Below are 11,345 nucleotides of genomic sequence, written 5' to 3' on the forward strand. Positions count from 1 at the left end.
TTATTCATTTATTCAATCCTTTACTTATTTTTGTCTGTCCCTGCATGTTACTCTTTGAGAGACTTTATTTATTTTCTTTTTATCTATTTTTACTTATACTCTCATTGTTAAAGTTTTTTTTACCCTTTTTTGAAAAAAAAACTTTTTCATTCTAGTCTCTGTTCAACTCGTGTTCCTTTTTGGTATACGAGTCTTCTCGAGCATAAAACATAAGCGATCGCCTATATTTCAACAATTTTTTCAATTGATGTAAGTATTTATTGGTATTTGTGCATTTTTGTATTTTTCTAATATGTCATTACCTTATTTGGGAGGGTTTTTACCCCCTTAGGCTGCTTTATTTCAGCAACCTTTTAGTCTACTTATTCATTTATACTTACCTAGTTTCTTAAACAAACTATTTCAATTCTTTATTATTCAATAGTTCTTGGCCAGTTTTTTAGCCCCCTGCGATCCAGCATGGCTGTGGGTGACTGTTGAGGTGGACACATTCCCTATAATATCATCTTTGTAGTGGCTAAAGGTGGGTCAGGAATGCTAAAAGCTCCCTCTTCCCCCCCCCCCCTTTTTTTTTTCTCAAGTCTGCACATTCACCTTTATTCAATATGTTTATGATAATATTTTGTTACTATGTTATTTTGTATCTTGATTCAAATCTCTCTGAAATATCCACACATCCCCTGAAGAAGCAAATATCTCTGTGAAACATGTTGGGGTAATGTGTGTTTAATGAGAATAACCACTGTATTGTCCACCGTTTGTTTTTACATTTCATTAATAATTGTTAATGAATTTTAATTTTGAATTTAATAAATATTTGTAATACAATTCTGTAATCAGTTTAATAATGTCTACTATGATCTAGCTGACGCCCGCACCCTTAAAATCCCTATCTCCCCTCCTTGTTTTTGATCTATATGCATGATGACGTTGTGCCCAGATGACTGAGACACTGAGAAGCCATCAAACAAGCAGAAGTATTCATCCTCAGAATTATTTTCCTGAGTGTTACCACTTCCTCTGATGGAAATAAAACAGAGTATTTAGCAGAGCACCCCCGGGTACACCAACCATTGGGATGGAGAAAGTTGGCTTTGCTTTCCCTTTAAGGTGTGAAGATAGAAGAGGCATCCTGACAATCCAGCAACAGCCTCCAGCCATGTGGTTATACTGTTTAATGGACTGTCTTAGCCCTTGTACACACAGTCGGAGATTCCGACAACCAAATCCGTCGGAGTAATTCCGGAAGAGGTCCGGAAGTGATGTTGCATACACACGGTCGGACTAAGTTGTCGGAAAATCCGATTGTACATAACGTGATGACGTTATTTCGTTAGGATGGGACTACGTTCAGGCTAGTAGCCAATAGCTTTGGTCTAGGAATTTGATCTGAGCATGCGTGGCACCTTGTCCGTCGGAGTAGACTACACATGATCGGAGTATGTCTGATCGGAACATTTTGTCGGAAAATTTTACCGGCAAGTTAGAAAAATTGGTCAGTCGGATATTCCGATGGAAACAGTCCGATGCAGACAACAGTCCGATAGGAAAGATTCTGACGGAATCTCCGACCGTGTGTACAAGGGCTAAAAGATCTCAAAGAGTGCCCAAAAGGGTTCGACCTTTTCTGATCTGCAACTGGACACTAACCAACATCCCCTTTGAACTCCAAACAGGATTGGGTAGAAAACCTGCAATCCCTCTTGAGTCTGGGGTGTCTGTAAGCATTGTAGCAGCCCACCCGCTGTTGTGGTGGACTTGCCAGCTCTGTGGGAGAGAAATGAGGAGCAGTGAGGAATCTCCCGATTGACAATGAGTGCCTGATACCTTCATCCAAGGCTCTGTACAACATGCTGCCCAGAAACCTGTGAAGCGTGCCTTCTAGGTCTTACCTTAAGAGTCTGGGCATGCACTTGTGTGACTGGCTCACTGATTTTCCCAGAAGTCTGCACTGAGCTACAAGTCAGATTTTTGGCATCCACTGCTATAAAAATGTCATTTTTTGCAAGATACTCCCAATAGGAAATCATGTCTAAAGGGATGCAGACCCAGCCACTCTCCTTAGAGTACTGCAGGTGCAGCAGCTGGTTGATAATTATTAAACCATTCCCATTAGACTCACCCAGTACATGTGCTGGTTATTGCTGGTCTGCTGGCACCGACAGATGCTACAGTATGTAGGAGCAGGTTAAACTTTATCTTGTTCAGGGTATACAGTTTCGACAGCCTGTATATATGGGCATTTTTCTCAAACCCCCCTCCATTCCTCCCCACTTTTGTTTATAGGAAGCAATACGTAGTCCAAAGTCTCAACCATATTGCCTCCCTAGCCTCCAAAGTCCCAGGGTGCTCTTCCAGTGGTTAGACAAGCAACTAGGAGGGACTTCCTGGTCAGCCTCCATATTTTGAACAGCAGACTGCTGCATCTGTAAAATATTTAGCAAGGACCCAGGCCTCCTTCAGTCCAATGAGAACCTCCAGAGTCATGATTTGTCGACAACCCTTCACATAGAGTGGGTTGTAATGCATTGTAGGTGCAGTGCAAAGTAGATTCATGGGCGCAAGACACCTAGGGAGTGTCACCTGTCCAGGATTCACCCGGACAGTCCAGGTTTTGAATCATGTGTCAGGGTTTCAGCCCACTTGAAACCCCAACACATTACCCAGACCAGGCTGTGGCTCCCCAAGTAACAGAGATAATCATACACAAATCTGTTGCCGCTGTAGGTGGCTGTTTGGCATCACTGAAGAGTGATGATGTCAGCAAGGGCAATTTGGCCACACCCACTAGCACGCTCTGTGCGCTACATTACTACTCTCCTTGGGGCACTCAAATGTGTCTGTGCAATGCCAGCCCAGCAGACTCCCAGACTTCTACAGGAGGACAGCCATGCAGGGAAAAACATCTAGCAAGATGCCACATCTGCATGGACAAGAACGCTGTCTCCTATGGCAACAGTCTCCAACAGTTTCCAATACAAGTGTAACAATTGTTTCAGGTAATTTAGGTGAGTTCAAAACAGAATCTTGTGCCACTCTTATCAATAATAAAGACATTTGGCATTACCTGTTAGCTGCATACTCCTCCAGGCAGTGTCTACTCACCAGCCTACTGGGCATAGATACTGCACCACAGGCCTTGCAGGACTCTTGCTGGGGCACTGACTCTGGGGAATAGAAGCAAAGACATCTTCCTTGGAGATTTTCATACATGCATACATACATATACACACATACCTACACACATATGCAACACCTGCAGAGGACAGCAAGGAATGGGAAAGGTAATGAAAGACGAAAGAGGGAGACATAGGTAAAAGGTAGAGGTAACCCTGTATGGCACAAGGGGCCAAGAGAGAGATAAAGCATAGCTGCCCCCCCATATTCTACAAGCGATGCAGTTACCAATTTTAAAAGCAGATTTCGTTCCTAAAGAGGAAACACTGCATGGGCCCCAATAAGACCCACAGAAGGGGCTCCCAGACTATAGCACATTTTAACAGCCTGAGTGCTGGGACTTCGCACTGGGAGAGGCTCAACCCAGCCGGATGCTGCACAGAGGTAGAGGGGGGAACATATTACTGCTTACTCTTCACTGGTGTGTTGAGGTATGAGGGAAAAAAAGAAGAATGGGGTGGGGCCTAACTAGGCCTTTCATTTATACTATTCACTGGTCCCGAGGGAGTGGTCAAGAGGTGGAGCCTATCACTAGTATGCTGCCATGTTGGGGTCAGGAAAACCAACTTGCTCCAGCTGGGGAAAAAACACTTCCTGATCCACCCAGGAGGCAATTGGATATTTCTTGTATTATCTTTACTTAAAAATATCAGTATTCAGTTATATTATGTACATTTAGACCCCTTTCACACTGGGGCACTTTTCAGGCGTTTTAGTGCTAAAAATAGTTCCTGTAAAGCGCCTCTCAAGCCACCCCAGTGTGAAAGCCCAAGTGGGGCGGTGCACTTGCAGGATGGGAAAAAAAGGCCTGTAAGCATATTTTTGGGGCAGTGTATACAGCGCTCCCAAACCGCCCCTGTCCATCTAAATGAATGGGCAGTGCTGCCGAATCGATACCAAAAAACTTGCAACCACCCTCATCTATAGCTGGCTATCGCAGTAAGCGGCATTTGGAGGGCTAACACAGGTAACAACAAAAGCCTGGGGAATGCCCAGTAAAAAACCAAAGCCTGTTTACCACCAGCTTGCAGACAACAAAATAAGCCTGTCTAAAAGTGCGTTAAAAACAGGGGTACCTGCAAAGTGCTTCTGCAACACAGCTCTATTACTAGGGATGAGCCCGATGTTTGAGTCGAACATCAGGTGTTTGCCTATTCGCTGAACAGCGAACATTATGTGGTGTTCGTGGCAAATTCGAAAGCCGCAGAACATCGTTAAACTGGGACAACCAAAAGTGCTCATTTCAAAAACTTATATGCAAGTTATTGGTAAGTGTTTAGCCGTTGAGGCTGGTGTCATACGTGGTGGAACACAACTGTTGCTGGTGGAAGGCATAATATGGACACAGTTAGATTTAACACCAAAATTTACTTTTATTTGAATTGTATTCATTCTTGTATGATTGAATCACACGTCACTTGGATTGTTTTATTCCTTAATTTACATCTATTAGCGTTTGTAGTAAATTCCAAAGTATTATATATATTTTTCAGGACAGATAGGGCTTTAGTTTTAAAAAGTTGTGCAAATTAATTTACATTTTCATTACAAAATTTAATTTGCCCACCCCATATATTTCTTACAAAATACTAAGCAACCAACATTCATTTTATTTTAGGAAAGCTTTTGTTCCCTTTAGACACATTGAGAAACACATAGGGATTAAGAAGCTTTGTTTATGAATTGTTAAAGTAACTTTAAAATAAAATTAAGCTGGGTTGTGTTCACAAAAAATCTGAATGAATTGTTGTTCACTTGAGCACATCATTGCGCAGTAAACACAACAGTGATTCAGATCATCCCACATCCTTGTTGCAACCTGGGGATTAATATTAGGAGATAAGGTAGGAATATTTTTGGGAGTATATATGGAGTATATATGGTGTATATATTCCTAAAAATATTCCCTCCCAAAATGCTTGATCATCAGATTGAGATCTGGAGAATTTGGATGCCTGGTCAACAGCTTGAGCTTTTTATGCTCCTCAAACCATCCTTGAACCATTTTTGGAGTGTGGCAGGGTGCATTATCCTGCTGATAGAGGTTACTATCATCTGGCAATACCGTTTCCATGATAACGATGTGTAGGTAGGTGGTACGTTGTAAGTAACATCCACATGAATTGCAGGACCCAAGGTTTCTCAGAAGAACATTGCCGAAAGCATCACGTGGCCTCCGTCGCTTGCCTTCTTCCCACACTGCATCCTAGTGTCATCTTCCCCAGGTAAGCAATGCACACACACACTCGCCCATCCGCATGATGTAAAAAAAAATGGGGTTCATCAGACTAGGCCACCTTCTTCCATTGCTCTGTGGTCCATTTCTGATGCTCACGTGTCCATGGTAGACACTTTGGCTGTGGAAAAGGGTCAGCATGGGCACTCTGACTGGTCTGTGGCTACACAATCACATACATAACAAACTGCGCTGCCCATTATTCTGCTTTCAACATATACACTTCACGGATAACATGTTTATTTACTGCCTAATATATCCCACTGACTTTCTGAAGCCATTGTAACAAGATAATCAATATTATTCACTTAAACTATCAGTGGTCATAAAGTTATGCCTGATCAGTGTATATATTCAGTTTATTAATAGTAATAAAAACTATATAATAAGGAGTTTCTTTTAAATGAGTTGCATATGGAAAAAAATTAGATTGGGTGTTGATACGATTATGGGGAGTGGTTATCAAATAAATAAATTAACACGCATTCTGTTTGTAGCTCAATTTCAGCCTTACTGCTGCAGGGTATTTTCTAATAATCAAAATAATTATTTTATTGCATAGTAGAACATATTACAATTGACTTCTGTTAGAGCGAACTTCATACATGCCTGGATTCATATCATAGAGGTAGGGCTCTATGTGAATGAGTGGTTAGAGATGATTTCCTTAGGGAAAACATAGTAAACCTTCTCATGTTTTTAGGACTTAACAAAATTGGTTGCTAACCTTGTCTATCCTGTACTCATTGTTCAGATCTCATTAAAGGTGATTATTTTCTTCATTCCCTTATGGTTAGAAGGATTCAAAGAAGAGTTTTCTATACAGGTCAAATTCATTTAGTTACATAGTAAAATGTCTATGCAGGTTATGCAGGCTAAAGCCGCCATACAGTAGATGGGTCGACATTGGGCCGGTTCAGTAGGGACTGGCTGAATTTGGATCCATGTATGGGCGGGCTGGTTGTACACAAGTCAATCTATTGATGTGTACAACCAGCCTGTCAGGTTTTTCCTGAACAGCCAGTGCTGTTAACACTAATCATTGTAATCTAATTGCAGGCAAGGCTTCCCATGGTCAGAATACAATACCATGTCGGTACCATGTGATCGATGTTACCAATCACATAACAGTTGTAAACAATTAATGGCTTAATTTTAAGCCATTCATTGTATACAATTGCATTGCTAGCTGTGATTGGTCACAGTGATCACATGGTACAGACAGGGCCAATCACAGCCCATTTGTACCATATGATTAGCTGAGGCCAATCCCAGCTAATCACAACAATACACAGTGTCTTCACACTGTCATTCAGTAAAAAATGTTGCTTATAGCAATGAAATTCACTGCTATAAAGAATTATAGTATATAAAAAAAAATCCTAATTGACTCCCCACATATTGTCACCAATCAGTGTCCCTGATCACCACCAGACCAGTTATATGATGATGCTGTACTGCACTGTTGAATGTAAACAATTTTAAAATGTGAAAAAAAATATTTTTCCAAAAAAAGTGACAAAAAGTTACAGCTTCAAAAAACACGCCATGCCTTTTACTTATTCCTTCAGACTATCTACTTTCCAAAAGGGTCATTTAGGAGGTCTTTGTACTGTCCTGGCATTTTCGGACCTCAGTACACCAGGATTTATAAATTATATATATTATATTAAATTCAAATATATATATATACCATAGTTTGTGGTATTACTTTCCCACAGACTAACTAATATACAGTATCTCACAAAAGTGAGTACACCCCTCACATTTTTGTAAATATCTTTTTATATCTTTTCATGTGACAACACTAAAGAAATTATACTTTGACACTGTTATACAAGCTGTACACTCACTACTTTACATTGTAACAATTTGCTGTCCCCTCGAAATAGCTAAACATATAGCCATTAATGTTTAAACCACTGGCAACAAAAGTGAGTACACCCCTAAGTGAAAATGTCCAAATTGGGCCCAATTAGCCATTTATCCTCCCCGGTGTCATGTGACTCGTTAGTATTACATGGTCTTAGGTGTGAATGGGGAGCAGGTGTGTTAAATCTGGTGTTATCGCTCTCACCCTCTCATACTGATCATTGGAAGTTCAACATGGCACCTCATGGCAAAGAACTCTCTGAGAATCTGAAAAAAATAATTGTTACTCTACATAAAAATGGCCTAGGCTATAAGAAGACCCTGAAACTTAGCTGCAGCATGGTGGCCAAGACCATACAGTGGTTTAACAGGACAGGTTCCACTCAGAACAGGCCTCGTCGTGGTCGACCAAAGAAGTTAAGTGCACATGCTCAGTGTCATATCCTGAGGTTGTCTTTGAGAAATTGACGTATGAGTAGTGCCAACATTGCTGTTGATGGTAAAGGGGTGGGGGGTCAGCCTGTCAGTGCTCAGACCATATACCACACACACTGCATCAAATTGGTCTGCATGGCTGTCATCCCAGAAGGAAGCCTCTTCTAAAGATGATGCACAAGAAAGCCCACAAACAGTTTGGTGAAGACAAGCAGACTAAGGATATGGATTACTTGAACCATGTCCTGTGGTCCGATGAGACCAAGATAAACTTATTTAGTTCAGATAGTGTCAAGCGTGTGGTGGCAACCAGGTAAGAAGTACAAATACAAGTGTGTCTTGCCTACAGTCAAGCATATGGTGGTGGGAGAGTCATGGTCTGGGAATGCATGAGTGCTGCCGGCACTAGGGAGCTACAGTTCATTGAGAAAACCATGAATGCCAACATGTACTGTGACATACACAAGCCAAGCATGATCCCCTCCCTTTGGAGACTCGGTCGCAGGGCAGTATTCCAACATGATAATGACCCCAAACACACCTCTAAGATGACCACTGCCTTACTAAAGAAGCTGGAAGTAAAGGTGTTGGACTGGCAAAGCATGTCTTCAGACCTAAACCCTTATTGAACATCTGTGGGGCATCCTCAAATGGAAGGTGGAGGAGCACAAGGTCTCTAACATCCACCAGCTCCATGATGTCATCATAGAGCAGTAGAAGAGGACTCCAATGACAGCTGTGTGAAGCTCTGGTGAACTCCATGCCCAAGTGGGTTAAGGCAGTGCTGGAAAACAATGCTGGCCACATAATATTGACACTTTGGGACCACTTTGGACATTTTCTCTTAGGCCGCGTACACACGGGCGGACTGTTCGCTCAACTTTGTCCGCTGAACAGTGTTTCATCGGACAGTCCGCTCGTGTGTGGGGCTTCAGCGGACAGTTTCAGCGGACAGTTTGACGAACAAAGTTTTTCAGAAATTCCGAAAAACTGTCCGCTGAAACTTGGTTTGAGCGGACAGTCCGCCCGTGTGTAGGCCACTTTCGAAATGAGCAAACTGTTCCCGCTCGGAGGAAAGTCTGCTCATTTCGAGCGCGTCTCCAGGTAGGCGGGCCCGCGAAGGAGACGTCGCGGGCCCCGCCGCCTGGTATGGACTTAAAGGGGAACCCCAACGCCGAAAAAAATCGGCGTGGGGGTCCCCCCAAAGTCCACAACAGACCCTTGTCCGAGCACGCTACCCGGCCGGCCAGGAAAGGGGGCGAGCGAGCGCGCCCCCCCTCCCGAGCCGTACCAGGCCGCGTGCCCTCAACATGGGGGGCGCCTTGGGGAAGGGGGGCCGCGCGGCCCCCCCACCCCAAAGCACCTTGTCCCCATGTTGATGAGGACAAGGGCCTCTTCCCGACAACCCTGGCCGTTGGTTGTCGGGGTCTGCGGGCGGGGGGCTTATCGGAATCCGGGAGCCCCCTTTAATAAGGGGGCCCCCGGATACCGGCCCCCCACCCTATGTGAATGAGTATGGGGTACAATGTACCCCTACCCATTCACCTGTAAAATAAAAGTACCCAAAAAAAAAACACAACACACGAGATAAAATATTTTATTGCACAGCTCCGGGGGTCTTCCGTCTTCGGGGGGTCTTCTCGCCGGACTCCTCCGCTATCTTCTTGTAGCTCTTTTGCTAGCGGAGGAGTCCGGCTTTCTTCCTCCCCGCCGCCGGCCTCTTCTCCCGACTCCGGGGGTCTTGTCCCCCTCTTCGGTTCTTCTGCCGGGCCACCGCGCCTTCTTATAGCTCTTTTACAGGCGGTGGCCCGGTCTTCTGTCGCGCTGTCGCCTTCCGGTTGCCTTCCGTTCTTCTTCTTGTTCTTCTTCTTCTTCTCCAGGAGATGTTGACACGTCGCTCTCTCCGGCCGGAATGCCAGAGCCGCGCTGTGCGGCCACTTATATAGTGACAATGGGGCGGTGTCACATGGTATATGTCACATGGGTTGGTCACATGGGTTGATGTCACATGGGGACTATGACATCGTAAGGGGGCGGGGTCACCATGTGACCAACCCATGTGACATATACCATGTGACACCGCCCCATTGTCACTATATAAGTGGCCGCACAGCGCGGCTCTGGCATTCCGGCCGGAGAGAGCGACGTGTCAACATCTCCTGGAGAAGAAGAAGAAGAAGAACAAGAAGAAGAACGGAAAGCGACAGCGGCGACAGAAGACCGGGCCACCGCCTGTAAAAGAGCTATAAGAAGGCGCGGTGGCCCGGCAGAAGAACCGAAGAGGGGGACAAGACCCCCGAAGTCGGGAGAAGAGGCCGGCGGCGGGGAGGAAGAAAGCCAGACTCCTCCGCTAGCAAAAGAGCTACAAGAAGATAGCGGAGGAGTCCGGCGAGAAGACCCCCGAAGACGGAAGACCCCCGGAGCTGTGCAATAAAATATTTTATCTCGTGTGTTGTGTTTTTTTTTGGGTACTTTTATTTTACAGGTGAATGGGTAGGGGTACATTGTACCCCATACTCATTCACATAGGGTGGGGGGCCGGTATCCGGGGGCCCCCTTATTAAAGGGGGCTCCCGGATTCCGATAAGCCCCCCGCCCGCAGACCCCGACAACCAACGGCCAGGGTTGTCGGGAAGAGGCCCTTGTCCTCATCAACATGAGGACAAGGTGCTTTGGGGTGGGGGGGCCGCGCGGCCCCCCCTTCCCCAAGGCGCCCCCCATGTTGAGGGCACGCGGCCTGGTACGGCTCGGGAGGGGGGGCGCGCTCGCTCGCCCCCCTTTCCTGGCCGGCCGGGTAGCGTGCTCGGACAAGGGTCTGTTGTGGACTTTGGGGGGACCCCCACGCCGATTTTTTTCGGCGTTGAGGTTCCCCTTTAAGTACATTCCAGGCGGCGGAGCCCGCGACGTCTCCGTCGCGGGCCCCGCCTACCTGCACACGCGCTCGAAATGAGCGGACTGTTGCCTCGTGTGTGGGCGAACAAAGTTTGCCGTATTTGTCCGCTCAAAAAGTGCCGTGTGTGGGCGTGTTCGTTCATTCAAAAGTTTGAGCGGACTGTTTGACGAACTTAGTTTCGGCAGACAGTCCCCGCGTGTGTACGCGGCCTTAGGGGTGTACTCACTTTTGTTGCCAGCGGTTTAGACATTAATGGCTGTGTGTTGAGTTTTATTGAGGGGACAGCAAATTTACAATGTTATACAAGCTGTACACTCACTACTTTACATTGTAGCAACGTGTAATTTCTTCAGTGAAAAGAAATAAAATATGTGAGAGGTGTACTCACTTTTGTGAGATACTGTACACTGATTTGGGTTATTTTCACCAAAGAAATGTAGCAGAATACATGTTAGCCTAAATTTAGGAAGAAAGATTATTTATTTTTAAAATTTTATAACATGAACCATGAAAAACGTATTTTTTTCAAAATTTTTGGCCTTTTTTTTGTTTATTTAGCAAAAAAATAAACAAATCTAGTGGTGATTAAATACCACAAAAAGAAAGCTCTGTTTGTGTGAAGAACAATTATAAAAAAATCTTATGGCTACAGTGTTGCATGACCGCTCAATTTTAATTCAAAATGCAACTGCACTGAAAGCTGAAAATTGGCCTGGGCAGGAAGGGGGTAAA

The sequence above is a fragment of the Lithobates pipiens genome, unplaced genomic scaffold (assembly GCF_037356315.1).
Source record: "Lithobates pipiens isolate NorthernLeopardFrog02 unplaced genomic scaffold, aLitPip1_a1.2 Scaffold_30, whole genome shotgun sequence".
Taxonomy (NCBI): Eukaryota; Metazoa; Chordata; class Amphibia; order Anura; family Ranidae; genus Lithobates; species Lithobates pipiens.